Raw genomic sequence first — 24,814 nt, 5'->3', positions numbered from 1 at the left:
TGTGTTTACCGTTGTCGCGCTCGTTTCTATCTCCTCTCTATAAGGACATAGCGGTTTGTGCCGATGAAGTAAAATTTGCAAATTTGTGCCACCTGTTTATATTCTGCCTCTCGTAGATCTGTTGGCCGTGCTACGCACGTCATACGTGTAATGGAGGTAAACTCAAACGCTGTTTTCAAATACACATGTTTGACGTACACCAACTGTTATACAATATGGCAGCCAACTGGATCTTGTTTTGTCTCAAAGTTTACTACAGTCACGCTGACCCAATGCCAAATACAGAGACAGCGTAAGCATCAAGTGAAAAGTTCCCAGAAGTACATGGAACCCTTGGCCACAACAGCAGCCTAGGAAAAATTTTGCGATAGCCGTCCTGCTTGTATACTCATAATGTAAAATACGACCTCATTACTGGACTAACGTAGCACGAGCCATGGCTGCAGTAACTACCGGACAGAACAGCTCATTTGTAATTATTAGTGGATAAGCTTCGTTTGGTTCGAGTTGTTAGAGACGCATGCGAAGCTTCTATACTGGCATCCTTTGGTAAGCAACAAGTATAGACTCTGGCATATCTGTGTCTGGACCTTTTGTACATCGTTATATATCGATATAATAGCGTACATTTGGTTCTGAAGTGTGGGGCTGCGCCTTCGTGGCACCACTTCAAACGTATCAGACTTTTAGACGGGCAGAACAACTGAGATGACGGCACTGTTTATATTCCTGTAACTCCCCCACAGTTAATGCGCGCTTATCTGCAAAAAAAGGTTCAGGACTGTTAGAATAAGGTTTGCCCTAAAAACGTTCCTATGCAAAAAAGGCATGGTAATTTTTTTATCGAATTTAAGTTATGCGCATCTTCTGAACTCTCATGGTGCCCCCAGTCATTTGATGAAAAAGACTGCTACATCAGGTCTCCAAAAGTTGGCTAAAAAAATAACCATAGCGAATGGATAGGCTTTTTTTTTATTTTTATTTGAGCTTATCATATTTGTTTTCTGAATCTTTTTGGAGACTGCAAAGGCCTCGCGGTTTATCCCGGAAAATTTAGCAAATTAGGCAAATAGTAGGTTTTCCATGCAAAAATGCCTAAATCCGTCTTCACGCTGAAATTACAAACGCGGGTTTATTCCAACTCAGGCCGGTCCAAGGCCACTAACACAAAGCGAACTAATTAGCTTTATTAATTGGTCTCTATGCAAAGAAGTCGATTTTCCGAATTCAAACCAAAGCGGACCTTTACATGGGAATCATCTGTAAATACTCGTATACGCAATATAGAAGAGCAAATTAAATTACATACTACAATGGTTAGGTTCAGCAATCGTCGCAGAGACTTATAGCGGCACTTTAACGATTTTAGGTTCAGCTATTTATACGGCCTTTTTTTTTAGGTTTAAATACAATACAAATTGCATTCAACTCGTAAAGTTATACTTGAACAGCTGGATACGATGAGAAGCAGTGGCGAGAGACGAAGACACGTTTTTGCTATGTATTGTTTGCATGTTATATACACGGAAACGCCTGTTATTGCTTCAAGAGTCGGCATTACTTGTTATCTCTATGTGCCGCATTGAACGTTGAATAATTAATCTTTACACAGAAGTGCGTTGTGCAGTCAGCCAGTTTTTTGCTACCTTGTTAGGGGGTACCTTGGAGGGCGCCGTGGGGTATGTGACCACGTACAGCTCTCTGCGCGCGTAGCCATAAGCGTCGCTGGTTCAAATTTCGGCGTTAATAAATGATTACTATGGCATATTGCTATCCTGCACTTCGTATGCCTATTGAAGAACAACCCAGGTGACTCTAGCATCTAGCCTATGTCTACGTAAACAGACAAAGACTGATGAAAAGGAATGTGACATACAGCATTTTCAAAGTGTTGACAAACCACAATTTAAGCCTGCTCCTCCCGGGTTTCGGTGGGAAATTGAAGCGAACCCAGTTATGGCAAGACTACCGTCCTGCATGACCCCCCGTACCAACGATTTAGAAGCTAAAAATGAACCATGTGCTATATAATAAAAGGCGGTGCTTTACGACAATATTCGTTTCATTATTTTCGTAAATCGCAGTCACGAAGCATGAACATCTACGTAGAAATGCTTCCTTTGTGGACACTTTGGGCCATTGTTCAGTAATCAAACCCATAACAGGTGTTTGGGAAGCCGGTGGGGGTTGTTACAGTGTTACTGAATCAGCTGAACCACGTGTAGCGTTCCACATAAATCAACTCAGTTATCCAACCTTGTTATGGACAATTCGAGTAGATGCAAAAGAAGAACGAAGATTATTGTTTTAATTTTATCGGTCTTCGAATACTATGAACAGTATGTACCAAGAGAATGACACTCGACGATCAACCTGTATTCGCTATAGGTATGGCGGCATTTGGCAGGCTTCATTAATAAATACGGAAAGGTACGGAACTGTTCAGTCAAGCCTACGCGGATGGGTTTCCTATACTGATCTCCATTCCAGCAACTTTCAACGCGAAAGTCTAGCGTTTCTAGGTTTCGGCACTTGGACCATATGAAAAAATGTTCATTATAGAAACCTGGGGTGCAATTATCATCTAGGTAGTAAACTAACGCTTTTCTTTTAAGGCGAACGTTTATAATATCAGCTATATATAACATCCATTTGTCGATTAGCTTTGTATGTAGCACATAGAAGATATTATCTTAAACGGTTGTTCTGTGCTTGATTTTGCTTAACGCTAGACAAGAAGGTAATACATTGATATGGGCTTCTTCGCAATAAGATGGATTCTAATTAAGGTTGCTTTTCGTCTAATTACCATTAATTACAGACACAAACACGCGTGGTCTTCTCGATCCCGCCTTGAATTAGCAGCTAATTAAATAGAAGTATACTAAAGAACAGACGAAAAGCCATTTGTGAGTACTCCATCCGTAAATCTATTATGTTTATCCCAGACGCTTATTAGCAGTATCTAGGCGAGGTTTTATGTCAAGAGGTCTCAACATACGAATCCACTAGTCGACGATTCGTCCATCAGAACTTCGACAATGAGTATTTCTATCCGCTTCTGTTTATAAAAAAAAATCCAAGCTTCCTACGAATCGAGTAGTTTTCAAAGCGGGAACAATTACGATACACAGATAAGCCAAACATTTCTAAGCCGTTCTAAGATAGTGTTTTAATATATTTTTTAACTTTTTCAAACAGTTACGAGACGTTTGTTTACCTCGTCCGAATATATCACTAATCGGACGGATTTTCATTTTCAGTTTCAAATATGACTATACAGCTGCTGCTGCTGCTGCGGCGGCATCGAAATTCGGAACTTTGCCTACGTTTGTTTCGGGACATGCAGCGAAACAAACATAAACGTCTCAAGAGATTTTTTTCATCTCTACTGAGAGTTGTACTCCCAGCGGCTGTGTGTATTCGATACAACCACAATTACGGTTTCGATTCAGGAACTGAACCACCTATACGTATAATACGGAACGTATTGCTTTTTTATTCTAGAAACAACTTTTTGTGTGTGAAGGTGTGAACTCGCTGATATGTCGCTCAATCACGTAACGGATCGAAATGGCAGCCTAATAGCAGGCCAAAATCCACAAAAATATAAAAGTGTTAAAAGGTGCAAAAAAAGATGTCTGAACGGCCTGATTGATAATTGATACTCTCTTCTTCAAAGGACCTGTAATGTTCGTCCGAAAAATCTAGGTGTACGAAGAATAGTTTCTTGCGTTTTCTTTTTTTTTTTAATGAAATTTTATAGCCGTGCAAAGTTAGACGCTATGGAAGGATCATCTCATTTGCTTCATAAAAATCTTTTTTCCACATTTCAGAATGTTGCTGTACGAAAACTGTCAGTGAAACATACCGGCGATTTTATGTAAAAACGTTGACGCTTTGTTCAGCGCGACTGAAAAGCCGCTGAAAAAATAGCGTTGATCTTCGCTTAGATTCCGAAAACTATATTCTGTTTTTTGCCACGATGAATTTACTCTAGAGAAAAAAAAACTGGCTTTCTTCCGGTACTAGAGGTAGGGGACGAACGTATGTTTGGTCTAAGCAACAGCCCGCCAAAGTCTACTTGGATATAAACGCCGCATCTTGTGCCCCCTTTAACAGCTCATAACCTTTTGATAATTTTTTCTCAGGGTATAATTGATTGGCAATAATGACTACAAAAAAATTCAGTTTCGTACAACGACAATTCCTTTTGAAGTCTTGTCACGATGATACGAAATTGAAAAACCACATGGCAGAGAGTTGCAGACAAATCTATCTCCGCGAGTTATATATACGTTCATACAGGACGTGTACAAGATAGAGCGCTAAACATTTATAGCGAAGACAATTAAGTCGTTCAAATAACAAATCAAGCGTCGGATTCATTTTCGGGCAATGTAAATTGCAAAGTTTTAAAAATGATACATGCAATTAATAGAAGTTAGTTAATAAATAATTAATGAAAGTTGGATAAAAAAACAACAACTTTACGAATGGCGGAGTTTTTCATGCGGACTAGTTGGAGCAGGATGTCTCATGGAACAACCTGCTCAAACGTCTGCTTCAGACGCGACACAAATGAAATTGTTCCCGTGACGACACCAAAAGATAAGGTGTATGCTGGAAAACCTACGACACTAGAAGATTCAAAGGCGCAATCGAGTGAGAGGGCACCTCAACGCCAAATGAAAAATGGCCTTTAAGATCTCTTTTATTAATAAATACGTACTGTCCATAGCAGTATTTTAGATACCTGGGATGCGAGAAAAACTCATACATCTCATATGGATACTTTTATAAGTTAAATATGTAAATAAAAAGCTAAATTTATTATTACATAACCTATGTAGACATTTTGTAAAATAGCCTTAACTGAATTGTCGAGTGTTTGTCTATCGCGTGCCATACGTTTTTACCTTTATAAGAAATGCGACAAATTGCTACTTCTGCTGCTGCAATACATATTTTTTTTACCTTACAGACAGGATAATTCATCGTACTGCATGCCGCATTTCATCTTCGTCGTACCCCGGGATCTCCCCATATCCGTTTTAACTTTTGAGCAAAACAAATAGTTCATAATCTACACTGATCGGTCGTAGGTCGGTCCAAATACAATTGGGAAAACGTTGCGCCACGGTACCATGTACAATGTACGCACTACAGTGCGTCATGCGCCGTTCCGTTCGCACCAACGACGACTCTCCCGCCGCCCGCGGTAGCGCAAACCGAAAAGCGAGTGTTCTAGACACAAGCAAGTCATTTGTTTTCGTTGCTTGCCAAAGTTTTTTACTTCTTACACGACGGCAAAGAAACTGTAACACCAGCGGCGGCGTAATTCAGTTAGTATACCGATATATCAACGTCACTAGGATGAAGTGGCGACTTGTGTCTCCTTCTGGCCTTTAGATATAAAAACTATCCACGATGCAATGGCATTAACTAGGGTAGCAGCGATGGCCATGGCACCGGTAGCCAAAGTAAGCGAGGCCAGCTGCGGGGGACATTGTAAACAACGGCCGCTTGCGGTGACGGCTGTTTAAATCTGTTGCAAGCTTCTCCTCTGCCTTTTCTGCGTCGACCGATGGTAGGGGCGACTAGGAGGACAACGGCTTGGCGTGCATCGGCCAACACGTACTTTTAAGAAGGGCCCGTGAACGAAACAGGTACATCTTTGGCAGTGATAGTAGCGCTAGAGACGTTGTTGACCAACACTGAGGAAGAGGACGCACCTAAGGTTGTCCGGTCATGTAAAGCCAGTCTAGCGTGTCTATTTCCAAGGCCAGAAGACGAGGCGCGGCTTAAAAGAGCGGCATTACAAAATGGTTTTTTGTTCTTTGGTAAATGGCCAGGTTCGAGGCGAAGCAAACTAGAGGCTTTCTGACGAAATATCTTCATACAGTACATAAAAAGCATTAGGCTATAGATCCAGCGCATGTTAGTTGGCATCGATGGGTGCCTATGTAAACAGACATCTGCCATGTCAACTAATCGAACTTCTTTTGGTAAATAAACTCCCTTGGATAGGAGGTGAACTAGGGTTCATTTTCTGATTGTTATTTAGCATTGGACGCTGCCCTACTTCCTGTTTGCAATCTAGAGGTCATTTCTTCGATTAAATTTGCACGCGTCCGTTCCTTCTTTGAAAGATAAAATAAAAGAGGAAACGCTGCAAGAAATTTCCAACCACTGCCGATCCCGCAACCTGCTGTTGGTGCCAGTGGCTGTAATAGTAGGGGTGGAGATTGCGATTCATCGTCCGTGGTCGACTAGCGGGCGGTCGGTCGGTCGTTCGATCCCCTTCTGCCGACTATCACTGCTAGCACCGGGGAAGATCGGCGAACGATAGAGAGCGTTAAGCATAGAGACTTTGTAGTTTCCTACAGCTGCAGCTGCATGTTCGCCGGTAATCATTCTAAATGCAAATCTATTTCTTGCGCTAAGGTAGCAACGGAAGGCCATTCTATTGTTAAAAAGGATACGCGCAGGTGCGGGTAGGACCTAGGTGATCGCCGCCGCGGCTCTTGCATTTTTCTTGCTGCTGCTGCTGCTGCTGCCTGAAACTAAATGCGTGGTACCACCAGTACTGGTAACGGCAATAGTAAGAACTCCGCTGGTCTTATGGTAGCTCAACGCACGTTTTCTGTAGAAACTGCCGGCTTCGTTTTCCCGTACAAGTTCTTTTTTCGAGAGCAACACCCATACCTCTACTCCCAAGCGGTGACGGGCAGGCATTGTGCGTCTATGAGGTACTGCGCAATCCCCCATTGACGGGCTCGCAAACTCTCTGAATTGCTGGCTGATCGTGACCGGCTACCGGACTCAGGAAACTTAGACGAAAAAGGAGGAATACTTTGACCGAGGCTAAGGCGCTTTCTTACATCGGGCTCTTTCGTGGCACCCACACACTAGGAACTCAAATGGCATACGAGTGGCAGTCGCATCTCCGAACGGAAAACGACCACGGCAAGGAGAGAAATTTGCAATTCACGAATAGATAACTTATCGAAAAAGGCAAGAGGGACTGAAGCTGAGGAGAAAAGGAGATCCTGGGTATGTGCATGAGCATCTACGGCATCGATTCCAAGCGCGCAACGCACTATGCAGACGCGACTATTATAGGATGATATACCAAATCCAACAGATCAATCCGAATCGCTAAAAGCGCACAAAGTAAGATCAAACGAAATCTGAAGAAGTTGTCAACCAGAACGCTCGCATGTGTCACAATGAAAACGAGCATCATGAATGAGGAACATTCATAGTAAACACAATCCTAAAGTTACCATTATTGATTCGGGGCTTATGATTTTGTGCCACTCAAAACTTACAAAGCTCTATATTAATAAGGTGGAATAAGCTTCTTAATTAGTATATTTTTTAATGCCTATTTGTTAGTTCGCGCGGCTTTGTATTCTTCTTAAAGGATTTTTTACTTATTGAACGAACGATAGCAGTTTACTGCAATCTACGGTTGCTGCAGCTGCATGTTCGCCGGTAATCATTCATATATATATATATGTCAATTCGTGGCACGTACGCAATCAGCCCAGGTTATTTTGCATTATCGTGCTGTGGTTCTAAGACAATATGCTGCCTTAAGAAGTTGGTTCATTATGACTAAGTTTCTACAATCGGCCGTAAGTATTAGCTACAGCCACATCCCATCGTGATAGGTATTATTACGTGCCCCCCGCCCCCCGGAAACCTGGTCATTTGTTTATGCTTATCTAATCTTCTTAATAAATAGGGTTTCCTTAATAAGTAATTTGGATAAATCCAGTGACATTCAGAAACTTAATTGTGCTGTTAAACATTACACGCGCTGGCGCATTATACATGTGATCCATTTCAGCCGAACCCACCAATATTCGGCCTAAGACCACTAACTCTTCGGAACTGATTGTCGGGGAAGGCGGGTGGGTGTGTGGAGAAGCAGACACATTGAACGACGGTTCTGCGTCATCGGAGTAAACTGCTTTCAACCAAATAGTATTGAAGTCTAATTTGCAGGTCAACAGAAGGGTGGTAATGAGACAAGCAATGATCTGGGCTTTATCGAGTCAAATTTTTAAACATAAAACACATTTTCCTAATTTATATTCATCTATGCCTATTTAACGATCAAATGCCTAGACGATTATAGACTAAATTTATTTTTTTTACTTAATTTAAATTCAGAAAGAATAACTTATATTCGAAACGAAGCTAATATAGGCTTGTCCACCATCATATTACTATTACTACCGATAAAAGGACCATCAGCAAAGTGGGGCTTGCTTTAAGCGTCTATACTTTCGTGCTTGTTGTTTTCCCTAGCACAGTAATCCGTTTACTATAATATATACTTAAAGTGGTATCTCTGTCCATCGTAGAGTAGGATGAAAACCACCCCAATTGTAGCCAATTTATTAACGCATGAGTGTCGAAAAACGTGAAACGTGCTTTACTCAGTTCGACACCTGCGACAAGAGCTACGGGACTTGAGTAAAGCTATCCACGTCGATGGACTACTATCGCATACAAATGCTACCTCCACGTACGATAGTTAAAGGGAAACGTACGTGTCAAAGGTCTATTTGAATGAGTTGCCATACTTTTTCTTTGCCTCGTCTATTGGAGTAATCTTCAGTATCAAAGATTAAATATCAGGCACTTGTGAGAGCCTTGCGGATTCATTTTGTGCTCCTTTCTGCACCGCTGTGTTAAAGCCAGCCTTGAGGCACTTTGATGGGTCGAAGGACCTTTCTATTTCATAATCCATCTCTACGTGACTGATATAACTAAACAAATTAAGAGAAACATTGAACAAAATCGATACTGAGTTTATTTTGACTCAGCTTTACCCACTTCATACGTGTGTATATCACCGTTCCACTGCCCGACTGAGGTCGCTTTACCGTCACACGTTCGTTCGTTTGCCTTGGAATATATTACAGTCGCCAGCATGTCAGCGCCCGTTCGAGTTGGTCTCGGCGCACTTTATCAGACTTTTGCAAAGTTCGCTTAATTATTCTGCGGTTAAGTGGGGAAAAACATGGACCACCATGTTTGTTGCGAGCTAGCCGATCACAGTGTCGAACTGAGGGTACAGCACAGGGATGGTTGCTGTGCGTTGTAGCAATAGCCTAAGGCCAAAGCAAGCATCGGCCATGGGCATCGAGGTGGCCCTCGCTATGAAGCAATCAACCACTGAATCAGCCGACTATCGCGACAAAATAGTTCTGTTCTCTCTGAAGTGAACTCCATTAGAACTATAATACTATTACTACAACTACGACTATTACTCTTAGAACCACTAGCGCTCCACAAGCTTTTCTGCATGGGAGCTTGCGACGAAAGAGATAAAGTAAGCGCCCAGAGTTTGTTTTCACGGAAGCGTACATCGCATGCATAGACATGATAAGACCTTATTTTGCATTAAACCCGCGATGATAACCTACTACTAGTTGTACGCCGATATATGCATTCGACAGCTGGAAGGATCAGTATAGTTAACTTGCATTTAGTCTTTTCACGAATGCGGTAAATCAAGCCGTTGTTCCTACATTATCGAAATCGGTGAACGAACAAAGAACAACTTGTGGTCAAATGTGACCCAGTGCAACGTTCCAGTTACGAGACCAAACCCGCTCAGAAGAACTGATAAAGCAGTCAGACGACCGGCAGTAGATTCGAAAAACGCCGTAGATTTAGAAGAGTCAGTTCAAGCCGTTGGCAAAATATCGAGCGAGGGCGAAAGCAGACGGAGCCAGAAGCGTGATCTTGCTTAAAGGGGGAAGTATCCTGCGAAAGTTTAGCTTGGCTTAGGGAAGTCAATGGATAAACTGCGTAACCTGCCAGCTGAGTCAGGTGATATAGGAAGCAACGACGCGGTAACACTCAGCGACGAAATCCAATAGGCAAAGATTGGCACACTAAGATCAGAACAGAGACAAGGGAGGTAAATGGACGCTTTTACTTTTTCATTTGGAGGAGGCCCACGAGAGACTTTCTTTCAGGACCGGTGGCGGCACGGTCGTTTACGCCGGATAAACGCATAAAGACATACGAGAAAGCGCGCAACACGACCATTGGCCCGTTGTTTTACTACGGGAAGTACGCGCGAAACTGTGTGCACCTGCTTGCATTTTCTCACTTAGGTGAGTCTGTGGCCCTTCTTGTTGTTCCTCCTCGTTTCGTACAAACAACATTAACAACGTCAAGTAACGTTGACGTACACCTATAGCGGTTATAGTTCTCCGATGCGTACAGAAAACTGCATGTTGAACAGAGGCCCGGGGTCAGGGCGAAAAAAAGCGGGCAGAGAGCGACGATGCAAGACAAGGGCCGACGACAGGGGGCTGACGGGAGAGCAATAGAACGGAACAAACGGCCCAACAAACGGAAGAACCAAAGAAAAGTTCGTTTTTCCCTGACCCGCTCGTGGCCAAGCTGCCCTGCCACAGGAATGCTGCGGCAACGGGGACTGCGCCAGCGTTAAGAGCCGCTGGCAGCAGGAGGTTCTTGATTGAGTTATGGTTTGGTAGTCTTCGCTGCTGCTGGTTTTGCTTTTCGTTTTTTGCTGACGGCTAGCGGCGGCAACCATCGTGAGTAACCAGCAGCATTTACATAGCTCCGTGAGATGCGTGGTCTTAGTCAAATTGCGCTCTCCTCGTTATGTCACGCACCCAATGACTAGTAAACGGAACGGTGTAGGGGGACTAAGCAAAACAGAACGGGGGGAACAAGCTTCTTGTCTTAATACTGCGTCTCCTCCATGGGACCACGTCTGCCACGGCGAGTCAGTGTGATATTCCCGTGCATGAAGGACGATGACACATCACTGACGCCCCCAGCCTTAACTGACTCCTACTGCACTTATCGAGAAGGAGATCCCAGAAGAATGGCTGGTAAGCCATTAGACAGCGGACGGAGCGGGATGAGAGTTGCGGGTAAAGCTTGATCACCACGAGCAGGACAAATCGAGGCAGGTGTAAGTGAACGCAGCAAAGTCTAACAGCTAATATTCGTTGGCAGCAGTGGCAACGTCTGTAATAACAGCAATACTTTCCCTATCATTGTGGTTTTCTCGTTCCGTCTGATAGACAGACAGATCGAGTCCGTTTTTGCAGAGACTACCATGACCAGGTCGTGAGCCATTGGCATCAACCATTTACCCACCGATCGCCAACTGCCAGCCACCCCACAGATGTTTCGCGTTTTTATATATCTGTATACATGTATGCTTGTAAACAATGGTGGGCCAAATAGGAGAAGGCGAAAATGGGGATGAAGAGGGCGGCCCCGCGAATGACGACGCTTACGAGAACGACGTTGTTGATTCATTATATCGCCGTGTTGCAATACGTACAAGATTTCATTGTAGCTAAACGCCTGCAGCTGCAAAAATTGCTGCGATTAGTACTAGTGTTGATTCAGCACTTCGAATGTACGTCTGTCGGGCGATTTCTCGCTTATGTCCTGTATCACCGTAATATAGCTACTAGCTTGAATCTGGTTTATGTAAGAACGTAATGGTATTGTACGAAAGGTCTGTTTTTTGTCGGTTATGACAAAATTATATCGATTTGTTAGAAATTCGAAACATAAGCACTCCAGAGACTGGAGCAGTTGATTTCAGCGTATACTGTAAAAGTAGTAACTACAAAGAATGGTTTATCTCACTCGGCCCAACAATACAGCATATGTTTATAAGCAGTATAAAACTAATAAATTATATAATTTATATTAAAAAAGTGGTCATTCTCGATTTTAGTCCAAGTGAACTTAGAATGGTTTGCATGGAAACCTTTCATATGTGCGGTGTATACCATTGCATCGTGTCCAGCTCGTCCAACAAGGAAATATTCGCAAACTAAGCAGCTGATTATGTTGTTGCTCGAGAGTCTTTCTATGAGCTCTATGGTCAAATCTCTTTGTTTATTTCCATCAAGAAATCGATATCCATGACCGCACTCTATGTACGTATATACAGGAATATTTAGACCTATGACGATCGTTAAGAAGAAACTTATACATGCAAATAAATACGCTAGGCTGTCTAATAAATTATGCTTTATTGAAATCTGTTTCCGTGGTCGTGTCCGAAGAGGCTTTGGAGCCGAAAATTCCGAATCACTTTAGACAGAAATCGACAGAAAGGCCACGTTTAATCTCAATCGCCTGATATCGAATTATTATAGAACATCAAATGGTTTCAGTATATTACATAATACCTTCACACGCTCGATCCAGGCACCGAAAAAAGTCAGAAACGCATTTTAGTGCTTAGCTGTGCAAATACAACAGTACCATGTAGGACCGCCTGGTTTTGCAATCTACTTCTCTATCCAGGACCTAATCTCTTTTTATTAGATATCCTAAATCTTTATATTAGATAAGGATTTTTAGCAAGCTCCGGTTTATACATACTAAGAAAAGTAAGCGACATGAGCTGTTATGATCACTTGTATTTGTTTGATATTTACATAGAAGGCTATGCTTCGCTCGCATCGTTTCTTCAACAGGGCTGTTTTATCATCTATGATAGTAGTTATCATATAACGATGTGCTTTACGTAATTCTTCGGTAACGTACTAGTGGTCCTGCGTAAATATAGGGACCAATTTTGTTTTTCTCTATTAAAAATGCGACATTTTCATTCATTCATAACCATATGCGCTGTGTTTCAGTCATCTTGGCGGCGTTTTTATTGCCTTACACAGACAAGCGCACGACTGTTATTACACAAGGTTCTTGTTGACGGGGGTACTCTACCAGCCATTTGCGGTTTTAGGCTTACGAATATAAAACAAGTCAGTTGCATCTGGTGCAGACTATAGCTTCACTCTGATAGAAGGATTGTTCCGACAAAGGCAAGCCTGCTGACGCTGCCGAAGGTAAAGGTGGGCCTGTAGGTAGGGTCTGTTTGGGCAAATTTTGACTTTTATTTCTATCAGAACAAAACGTCTGTGGCAAAAGGATGAAATGTATATGGCCCTAAACGAAAGCCCCGGTTGCTTCGAGGTTCACTGCTCAGGAACCTCGTATAGTAGTATGCAACTATGTGTACTATTCACGTTGCCTAGGACAATAGACTCACCGACGCTCGTTATTCTCAGCGAATAGAAACGTTTCACCCGACGGTCAATAGCACTCTACCTGCTATTATTATTTACGCTTAGTTGTATCGATCCTGATGCAACGCGTAGAAGAAACGTGCGCTACGCTCTCCAGCCCACCGTTAGTTTGTTAGCCAGCGAAACTGATCGCATCGACACTCAATAAGGTGGCGAAGAGAGATCCAATTGAGTTTTTTGGGTTTGCCAGGAAACCATCGAAAATAACCCCATCCAGGATGCGTGGGGTACGCTTGCTTACAACGCCGTTCGCGCTAAGGCGTAGGGTTTCAGCGTAGTGCCATGGGCTATTTTGCCTGCGCATAATATGATATGCTTCCAGTTCGAGCAGGTCGCCTAAAAGGCATAGCCAGAAGGCAAGCAAGCGAGTAAGAACATATATTACAGCAGAGGAAGGAGCGGACGTGAAACCATCAGCGGTGGGTCGTGGGTTTGCTTACGTAAACTTCAGGGCTGGTAAGGGACGAACAACCGATTCAATCGTGGACCGTCTTCGCGGCTGGCGCGCAGGTCCAATAGCAAGCCTTTACCAACAACCAGTATTACAACAACTGCTGGTGACTGCTTATTTTTGCTGGCCAATGCTGCGACTAAATTAAATTAGAGAATGAAAGAGAAACGGATAGCGCAAGAAAATTCGGAGCGAAAAACAATAAGACCAACCAAAGGAGTAGCTTGTTATTTCTAGTTTGATTCGTTCTTCCAGGCTGGCCTTTTCCCGAGGTCGTCGCGAGATAACGGGATGCCCGACAACCTAGCGGAGAGTTAATGTAAGGTACCGGCAGTATGGTACAGCTAAGGCAGCCATGTGAAGCAGTCTGAAAGAGCAGTTCAAAGCCACACTCAAACAGAAAGGAGAACAAAGTGCTATAGAGAAATAAGAGTACGTGGAAGTTTGCTGCTTCACATTGGAGCAGTGAGACGCCTGAAGGAATACGATGCATCGGATCGAAAGAGTCTATCAGCAGGGATTCGTTTGAGGGCAATTGTAGGCAAAGAAGCAAGAGACCGACATCTTGCGGTCCAGTTACAAGTGGTCGACGAATGCGCGGACACCAGCTATATTCTCGGAAAGCTATTGTGAAATATTTTATATAGAAAGCTGGTTAATAAGTTCGTTTTAAAAAAATTAGGTGCTAAAGTCAGCGGTTTTTCGGTGAACTAAGTGACTGTAGACAAGAAGCAAATTAGAGAAAGTCTGCTGTTATGTTCCCAAGGAGATAACTGCTGCTGCTGCCGCCATTATAGCAATCGAGAAATCTTAAAAGATGCATAAACTTTGCGTACTAATTAGCCTAAAGTAAAAGTCGATGAAACAGAGTTTACGTCAGCAGTGTGGCGCACTAGTCTGATTAATATTATCGGAGGACTGCGATAATTTCGAAATTTGTCGCTTTCTAAACAAGACAACAATGTCAAGAAACGAATCAGTCAAGCTAGCCGCGAGGGTCACGCTACAATAAAATACGGGTCATATAGCGTTGTGTTGTGCAAAAGTTATCAATCGAGTACAAGCCTGCTAATAACAACAACAGAAACATCATTACAGCAGGTTTCCATAATTTCGCGTTACGTATGTTGAGCCTACAAAGTTACCGTTACGATTATTTGCTGATTGATACATTTGCTTAACATCTAGCCCCACAACAATTCGGCCACGTATTGCAGACGCTGCAATATCAGAGCTACCGATAGGGTGTTCAATGATTGCATATGTGCATAGTGTAAAAAAATTCAATTGCGTCATAGCTTTAGTGGTACCAATCTTATTAAACTAGCAAAATATTAATTTAGCAAAAACTATGGAAAGCAAGTACGATAATCTGTGAGCATGTGTTGAAAGCGGTAAGATACGTACATACCATAACTGACAGAAGTTGACAACCTATATCAAACAATAGAATCAGGCAGATTTAGTCTTATCGATGCAGGCTAAGACTTCCTACCGACGTCGAATGTTTTATTTAGCGAAAAAATAAGCGGATGGACTATAGTCCATACAGCTTTCAGAGAGTCTGCCGTGTTATTTGCATGATACCTTGCTTGCCCGAGATTCTGAGGTCATTTTTAGTAAAACTTCATTCGCTCAGTTGACGCAGATTTGAACACAATGGATTACAGCTTCATGTTTCGAAGTACGAATTTTCGCTGTGGGGTTATGACGCTGAAAGAAGCCAAAACATCTTGGAATGGTCTGAATGTTTCTTACGTGGGGCCACCGCAAAAGCAGTAGTTTACCTAGAAAGATTATGGTGGATTTCCGCCGTTAAGGGATAATGGTATTTCGATTCGACCGAACTACCATATTAAACATCCAAGCATACCACCTCCTACGATATAGTTTAAAAGGTTTTATCTGTCCAATGAACAAGACCGGTAATTGTGTTCCCATCAGCCGATATTAATTCGGAAGCGTTTTGTTGTCAAAACTGTCGTCATCTGCACAGAATAGTACGAATACCTGTGCTGACGCCGACCGCTCACTGAGGGTTTTCCTTAGTTCCGAGCAGCCTTGCTGCAGTATCATTTGAAAGCTTACACACAGTAACGTTTGCTTTCTGAAGAAGGCAATCCGATTGTCTGGAGCGATCCTTGACGGTAGCACCGCCAGCGGGATCACACTTATTGGCAGGCAATTCAGCTTTAATGAGCTTCATTCTGGAATGATTTGCTGGTTAAACAGAAGCGATGGCACAAGATCTTCTGCAGGACTTCCTAAAAAAAGTTTGGGAAAGGCTGAAATTTTCCGCTACACTTCGTTTCGTTATGGGTTCTTCATCCCCAACCTCATTAGCACCCGTTTGATGAGCGCTTCTGCCCAGCAGCGAGTCTTCTTTAACTGGGACTACATATATTGTCTACAGGAACTTGTCCGGGAACTAAGTTGCAGCAAGCTAGGTGAGAGGCCTCCTTGATGCGATAAACAATAACTTAGACCGCGACTTCAAACGGGCAGGTTTTCAAGTTACGCTAGCGACAAGTGCTCTGTAGACAAGCGAGGGACTTGTCAATCTCAAGAATAACCAGTCCCTTTTACGACCTGTAACTGAGGGCGAACGCATGTGCACTTGAATGCCTAATACAGGCACTGGGAAGAGTTTGATTAATGCGAGGTGGACAAAGGACAAATATATGGACGGCGTGTGCAGGATCACATGCTCACGGTCCTTGAACTAGGGTCATCTGAAGTGTTCGGGCAAAGATACTGTCAAGGTTATAAGAAAATTAGCGAAGAATATTCCGGACTGCGGCGGAACTCTTTTCTGTTGCATTTCGTAAACAAAAGAATCGTATTGACACTGTCAACAGGAGTTACCGAATTCGTGCTAAAGGCACGGTTCAACAGTATTATAGTAAAAACGACATTATCATCTCAAGCATTTCTAATAGAATTAATTAATATATTCATTGAAGATTGGGAATACATGAATAACCGTGTGAAATATATAATAGCAAAAACAAAAATTGTAAAATAATGCGTTAACCTCACACGAAAATGTATGCTCCGCGAGGTTTGAAGGTTTTAATAGCTAAAATTTGCATAGGTACTTTGCTCTTTTTTAGTCCGGTTCCCGTTGTTTTTTTTATTATCTTTCTAGAGCTCTTTTTACTTCCTCACCTACTCGTGTATATTGTGTTTTCTTAATCTAGTACAACTCGTATGCGTATGTTCCCAGGAGTATAGTGGCCTTCAATAGTACGGTGTATAATAGTTATATTTCATGTTATTATTATTAGAATCCAATATAGTAGTAGTTGTCACTATGTACAAACGTTTTTCGTTGTTTATAAAAAATTTTTTCTGTTCAAGGCTAAAATAGCCCCCCCCCCCTTAGGTCTGAAGTTGCAAAGTTCCAGGGAGTATTTTGAGTTCCTTCGTGACTCTCCGATGACGCTAGGATCAGGTAATTACGCCGCAGAGCAGAAAGGAAGTTTCAGGGTCGCCGAGATTAGCCGTCGGTTCATGATGAAATGTAATTTCTTGGAGCTATTCAGTCGCTCACGACATCTTTGCATGGCCAAAGGCGGTTGTCAAACTAAGCCGGTCTTTGCTTCGGGTTCTGTCATTGTAGCTTGTCCTGTCCGAAACACGTCGCGCGCACGTCGCACTCGCAGTAGCGTAACACCCGTGCCTAAGAACAAACCCTACGCTTTACGCCCCGTTTCGGCGAAGCATACCTTCGGGGAAGGGAGGACGCGGGAGGGGTTGAAGACTATTCTGGATTATAGTGTTGACTGTCTCGTAAAATATTTACATACTACTCTGCGATACCTAGAAATACGATGAGCACTTTTTCAACTTTTCTTTCAGCCCCCTGTTGACCCTGATGATTCACCCTGTTAACCACCATAATATATGTACGCATAACAGTATATTGCAAAACTTTCACACTTATTCCGTTCAAAGTTGTATGTTTCTAGCTATTAGATTTTGCAACTAACGGATTTGTTTTATATATATTCATATTGATTTATTAAAAAAAAATTCATTCTTCGTTCTTTTTATTAGACAAAAAGTTAAGTACACGCATATTCGGGAGCGGATATTGGTCCTTCTTGGTTAACGATGAAACCTTACCGTTATTTTTGCTTGCAAATACAGTAACAAATTGCAGCAAATGTTTAGGCAGTAACTTAAGACATTCCTATAAATTGTCGCTGCCGTTGGATTCAAAAGTTCACACAAATTAGTTTTGTGTATAATAATAATTAATAAAAAAAACAAATCACGCAGCTCTTTTCGCGTTGGCCAGTTTCTCATTATATCTCTTGAAAGTGATTCCGTGAATTTCACAGAGTTTTGAATGGTACCCTGTTATAGTATTAATTTACTGTAAAAAAAGTTACCTATTGTTGTCGAATAGCACACAGTTCCTGAAACAACTTACCTCAACGTTCTTTGCCTTCTGTCCGATAATCATTCGACCTTTACATCGTTTTTATCGCTCGCTTTCTCTCTGTCTAAGTTATAAAATATGTATCGATTCGACGCCTCATCAAACCTGTTGGCGGTATAGACGCTGCGGACGATAGCGGAACGGTTATGGGAGTTCTAGTACTAACAATCGGGGCATAATATATGCTGTAGGAAGCCATTTACCCATCATTAGTTATGTATACCAGCGCGAGGGACAGACATGTGTGACAGGCTCAGCACGAAACCGGAAAGCCTGAAACCTGGAGATTACCCCCTGTACTGTTATGCTTTTTCCCTCCCTAACATATCTTTACCTCTTATCTGAGCTCGCTGTTTTCTCCGGATCTGCTTGATATCGCTTGCGTCTATGAAATTTATCGCGGCTACAACTAACAATTTTCCCCAACTACTAAAAAACATTTCACTCACTCACGTAGCGAAAATATCTCAAACACGATATAAGCATGTAAATATACAGCTGGTGTCATGATATGGTACGTGCAATCATAAGAAAATACGTACGCTCGTCTCAGTCGTCTCTTTCGTCGCTTTTCTATTTTGCGTCTTGCCTCTTTCCTCCAGCCCGTTTTTCTCCTGTGCAACATGGACTCCTCTCGTTCTGCTACTCTTTCATGTATTCAACTTTGCGCTGAAGCCAGCCACATGTGTTATGAAGGACCGTCCGTTTCTTTGATAGGTGAGCAGACACGGGGAACAGAAACGCAAGCAAGCAGGCGATGCGAAAATTCTCATACCTCGTCCTTTATCCGTCCCACCATCAGAGCAACGACGGATATGCAGCGAGCAGCAGGAGGGCCTGGACCAGCTAATAACGAGACATTATGCCCTGCTTTCTGGTGGGATGTTGGCTGTTGCCACATCTTATAACGAGAATTCTAGATGCGGCTGTAGCCACCCTACCTAGAAAGGCTGTATCACGCTTAAGGAAATCTATAGCAAAGAGAAGGTACCCTATCTGAAACCGCCAGTTGTGCTGTTTTATCTATAAAAGCGATTAAGTCCGAGTAACTGGTAACGACGTCATATATATATATGAAAAGTTTTCTATGTGAGGTCCAGTACATATAAAGCATCGGAGGATGAGAGGATTTTCGGCAGATACAAGAACGTGGCAGAGGTGGCCTTTCCAGCAATGCCACTGCCATACAAACAAGATCACGCTGTTTCTCGTTTGCTGTTGTCGGCAAAAGCCGACGACAATAAGCCGTTTGGCTGCTGGGGATGTCGGCCCGATTCAAGCTCTAGCCGGCTAGGCTAAACCACGCTTAAGGGGGGCACCCTGCTAGCGTCTCGTAATGTCTACGACCAAAGATTATTTAGCACCGCGGCCTGGTGCTACCTACACTCAAGGGTAAGTAGGTCCTACTAGGAAAGGTCTTGGTTCGTTGTGCCCGAACGTCGGTCCTTGGTTTTCCACTATGGCTTTCTGGGTTTCCTGGCCGCGTTTTTTGCTGAGCTAAAGGAAGCACACGACAGCTCTTAAAAGTTAAGTTTTGTTACGGTTGTCGATGTTTCTTCTACTGCTCGTTGGTGGCAACAGCCGCTTGTGTTGGGGCTGACCTGCACCGGTGTCTCTTTGGCGCCCGCCAACCATGTCTCAGAAAGGAGAAAGGTCTTTGCCTTGTAGTGCTCGCTTTTTCTTTCTTTCTTTCTGCCTCGTTCATTTGCTCTGTCAGTCCTCCTATCGCGGTTCTTCTGTCTTGCCCTATTTCTTTCCGTCTCCATAGTCATCTAAGTTTTCCATATAAAGCAATCGGGCCTCTCGCCATGTGCCACCGCGCACAAAAAGCATTGAGGTCCTCCTCAAGTCAAAGCTGGCTGTCCTACTAGAAAGAATAGCCTTGGCAGCTTACGGATTGGTTCAAACGCGCGCTATATATATATATATATATATATATATATATATATATATATATATATATACACGTTTGAACCGCTTCGTCGTAAGTTTCCGAAGGTGTTCCAACTGGGAGTAAGAAATGATCATGCATATAATGCCTTCGTTACGACTGTTGGGTCGTCAAATTGTGGTAAGAATCAGATTAACTTTTGGATATTTTATTGTAATGCTGGACAGCGCAGAGAAGAACCCAGTTGTATAGAACATCGCCAGACGCGATTGATATAGCTCAATAAATTCTAGCTAAGTTTGCATTATATAATGTTGAAGGAAGACTATCAAAGTATGAACTTTTGCGTAATGCTGCCCTAGATAAACGAACGTTTCGTCATCATTTCTCCCACTCTACAGTTCGTATCGAATAATATACTAAGCAAGAGCTATAATTGGTGAGCGATGACTCACTCTATTTCGAAAAACACTATCACTTGTGGTAAGTCTCCCAGAAAGAAAACTTCGATCGTCTCCGGAGGGCTCGCTCCCGGCGATCAGGTTCTCAAGCAAAATAATAATAATAGGCAGAATAGAGACAAATATCAAAACAATTCGTTAGGTAGTAGTAGCAGCAGCAGCGGCAATTTATTGTTAAAAAAATTCATTTTCAGTTGTAAAGTTCAATTTCTGAATCAACAGTGTTTCGTAGACTGTTTGCTCAAGGAGGTAAACAACCCAGTACGTGAATATACGGCAAACTGTTACCCAAATGTAGTGGACTTTTAAAACGTAGACGACTAATTTTTGTTGCAATTTCAGGTTCCAGTGATGGTCGATTTGCGCGGTGAATATTTGTGATTTTATTAAATTGTGCATAGAAAAATCGTTAATTAACTATTGGAGAAAACGTAACTGCTGCGAATAGATGTCTTTAGACAGATCACCTCGGTTTGTTTGGCTTGACAATTTGCTAATATTCGCGCAGGTAAGCTACAGAAACCGAAATAGATTTTTTTTTTCGGCAGTAATGTCGTTAACAAACCGTGCAGTATCAGGGTGACATTTTTATGGGTAAGTACTCCTACATACGACTCTTAGTGCGTTATCATGACACTTTCTTCCACATGGTAACCTTAAATATCTATGCTTCTCAGTTAGATGACGTTTATAGTACCACGGGCATATTTGAGATTTTTTGCCATAGCAAAACTTGATTTCGGACCTGCACACTATTAGCTTGTGGGGCAGCTTAACCTTGGTGTGTTGGCTCTAGAGGAGAGACCAACCTAACACCGATTTGCTCCCCTTAGTGTTCCGACCCACACCCAGCTTCGTTTATACTTACGCGGTCTAATTACAACTGTGACGATAATAATCACCTTAAACATTTCTCCGTTAGGCCGCATTTTATGTTTATTACATTCGTTTTGTAAGGACATGATCTCCCCTTACAAACAAGCATCACGAAATAAGTTAAACCATTGGGCCATTCAGGTCTACTTTTGACTAGCTTTTTCTAATGCCGCATCAACTTTCAGCTTCAAAGACGACAAATGCAAATATGTATTTGAATATCTGGGCGTTGTCGTCTGCCTGTCTGTTCAAAACCCGATGCTCCAGTCATGAATTTCGACTGCCTAGTCGTTTTGCTGGCCGACAGAGTGCCATCCGGCAACGCAGGCTAGATCTCAGTATAATGACGGTACAATTTGCCTCTAAGTGGCCACGCCATGCTGTCACTGTAATAATGTTCGTCCTTGCAGCATATCATTCGCCTCTTGTGGGCTCCTGCCTGACTGATTGGGGGATTCGCTTGCGTGATACGACGTCGCTTTCGCGTCATGATCATGTGACGTAGAGAGACAGCCAAGCATACAGGAAAAGTGGTGACTACGTAACGGTGCTGACGCCCTAGCTAGTAACCTCGTTGTCTATGGGGTTTATAATGAGGGAGATTCAGAAACAGGCGGACATGTGCTGCTGGTTGACGAGTCGCGCTAGAAGCAACAGAAGTCATAAACTATATGACAGCGGGCCTACGACATCTAATGAGCAAGATCCAGTGTTAGTCCCGTATGCTGCTCTACGACGTCAAGTCCCGAATCAGCGTCAAATAGAGAGCGAGACAGGGCTTTTAAGCCACCCGAGCGAAATAGAACGAAAGGCTGGACACGACCTAAAGCTACGTCCACCCCGTTACAGAGTTCAGAGGTTGAAAAAGGATGAAGCTAAGGTGATATGTTAGATATCTGTGTACACGAAAGCAGCGGCGAACGTAGACTCGTGGGAGCTTCAATGGAACGGGACAGTGGCCGGCAAGAAAACAACCAGGGCGCTGTATAAATCTCCGCTCCCTTTTCATGCAGTGATTACAGTAACTGAGACGGTATCAACAGTGATGGCATGATGAAAGGATGACATAGCGAAAACTAGCTAGTACGATGACGACGCCAAATCAATAACAATAGCTAAGGGGCCACAGCGGAGGCACTAGTGGCGTGGCAAAATAGGCCCAATTTAAAAAGTCAGCCATCCAGCCGGCTACCCGCTTTCGTGTAGTGAGTTGCAGAAATAGTATATAGTCATAATAATAATAATAATAAAACCATCAACATCACCGTGTGCTCAACAATGTGCCAGTATAGAAATACCATTATTTTTAGCTTTCCCGTGTAGTACAATAATACATGCGTATGGTTTTATATAATGCGTGATGGGCAGGCAATTATCTTAACCTTTCTTTATTTAGAAATAGCCAATTTCTCTTGTTTTATATATATAATAATGAATAGGACTATTCCTAAACAAAGATGCGCTACGCTAATTGCTTACCCAAGTGAACACCTGATTCCAAGTTACTATATAATTAACTGAACCCCTTGCGGAAGCATAGGTTTCACAAGGATGGAAAAACATATGGCGTCTCATCTCTGATCAGTAATTCGCTAATTTCCGTATCGTGTCTGAGTCGTAAACTGCATTTATTTTGATTACTACAGATGGATTAGTTATTCCTATCATGACCTCTATCACACTGTCATTTTTCGCGTTATTCATTATGTTTGTAAGTGGGGTACGCTCATTCGCAATATATCCTTTTGCCCTCTGAAATGCAATTAGTCTAGAAAATTTTACCAAAGCTATACAGCCAATAACTTAGCCAATAAGGAAGGATTACATCATAGCTGTGATAACATTTTAGCCTGAAACGTAAGGCATTTCTTTAAGCATACTTGGAGCAGGAAATCCTTTGGCCTAATGGCGCCGCTCGCGCACAGCCGTCCGTACAAATGCCCTGCTTTTCCTTCTCTGAAACGAATGTCAGAATTACACACCCTTTCTATGACTCAAAAGTTGCTATTTAGATCTGTATTTTTATTTGTAGACGACAGCTGGCAAATGCGAGACAAAGCGGAACGCAAGCTAGATCCTCAGTCCCGCTAATACTTCTATTGCGAGGTGAAAAGCCGGCGGTACTTGAAGGTGCCGAACTACGGACGATAATGCCGGACTTTTATTTCCTATTGATTAGTACCAAAAAATATACGCCCGGTCGACATTACTGTCGTTGTTATAGACCCTGCAGAGCGTCTCGCACCGTCTTTTTTGGCAAGTAAGGTGATGGCGGAATCGCGAAAACATACCAATACGACGACCGGTCATACTTCAGCTACCTTGAATTATTAACGAACGGATTTGTAGCCAGGAATCCATGCCGTAATTACACAGGACAGAGGAAAACCTCTGAGAGCGAAACACCTTGAAGGTTGAGACAACTACACCGATACGCTGCGGTTGGTAAAACTGCTCTGAGTCAAGTGGTAAGCATGTGCTGCTCGTAATCATCTTATGGATTATTACATTAAGACTCGAATTCAGAATCCTCTTACTCATAACGCGCAACTGACGTATACCTACATCTATACTTTTACTTTTACATTACATTTATACTAAAAATCGTATAAAAACAAAAAAAACTCCGTTACTCATACACCGTACGAGGATACATACACGAGATGTACATAAAGTTTCGGTTTTCGGCATAAATTATGTAAAATATAGTTATCTGCCTTACTATATCAATATTATAAAGCACCTAATAAACTTTTTATGTTTATTCGTTTTTGGCCGTCCACTTCAAGGACGAAGTAACTCACTGCTTCAGTTCTTTACTTATCAACCAGTCTTTGTCTTGTCTACCTTTTGCTCTGAGCAAACTTACGGTCGAAAGACACTGAAATACACGACTGGAAAAAATTTTATGTTTAAAATTGGGAAAAAAGCAGACTTAGCGGTATCGGATCAATTGAAACCGACCTTTGCTTCTATATATGTATCCATATATACAATATAATGAGCAAGAAACCTATCTTCTTTTACCGACTGCCCAAGTCAGCAGCTTATTGATGCTTACAGTAAAACGCGAGGCCTCTACAATAATGCCGCAACCGTGGCCGCCCCTCACTGACATGGATGGACTGGAAAAAAGGCTAAGTGCGTCTAAGTCTTACGGCGCTAGGGTATTCTTCCCGCACAGGGTTGCCCCGTCCTCTGAATCCTTTCTCCATCAAGTAGTACACTATCAGAGGAGCTTTATCTTTTGTGTATGCCGCATCACGCACTGCCCCTGTGATTTAACGTGCGTCCGTTGTTGTGGCCTGACTGTAGAAAGAATAAGGAGATTTACGCGATGCGGACGCAATGAGCCATTAAGGACCCGGCGAAAGGCAATCTTTTAACGTTTCTGAGGGCCTGACAAAAAAGCCTATCCTGGCAATTTACCCTTCAAAAATCGACCCTTATTTACTCGCTGTTTATGCTACTGTCTTTTAGATATGCCATATCAGATGCGGCCGACTCTCGTGTTCGTTTACTTAACATGGGTATAATGATTTATTCGATACACACACGCATATA

At 42.6% G+C, this 24,814-nt stretch overlaps 1 protein-coding gene across 1 annotated transcript in view; it reads right to left on the bottom strand.

Moving 5' to 3' along the window:
• The window catches only part of LOC111251188 (chondroitin sulfate proteoglycan 4-like), a 209,351-nt gene that overhangs the window by 103,704 nt on the left and 80,833 nt on the right, over positions 1–24,814 (bottom strand). The gene's annotated exons all lie outside the window — the stretch shown is intronic.

This window comes from Varroa destructor, unplaced genomic scaffold, assembly GCF_002443255.2.
Source record: "Varroa destructor unplaced genomic scaffold, Vdes_3.0 BEIS01000005.1, whole genome shotgun sequence".
In the NCBI taxonomy this organism is placed as follows: domain Eukaryota; kingdom Metazoa; phylum Arthropoda; class Arachnida; order Mesostigmata; family Varroidae; genus Varroa; species Varroa destructor.
Note: the sequence above shows the minus strand (reverse complement) of the source record. Positions and strands in the feature narration are given on the sequence as shown.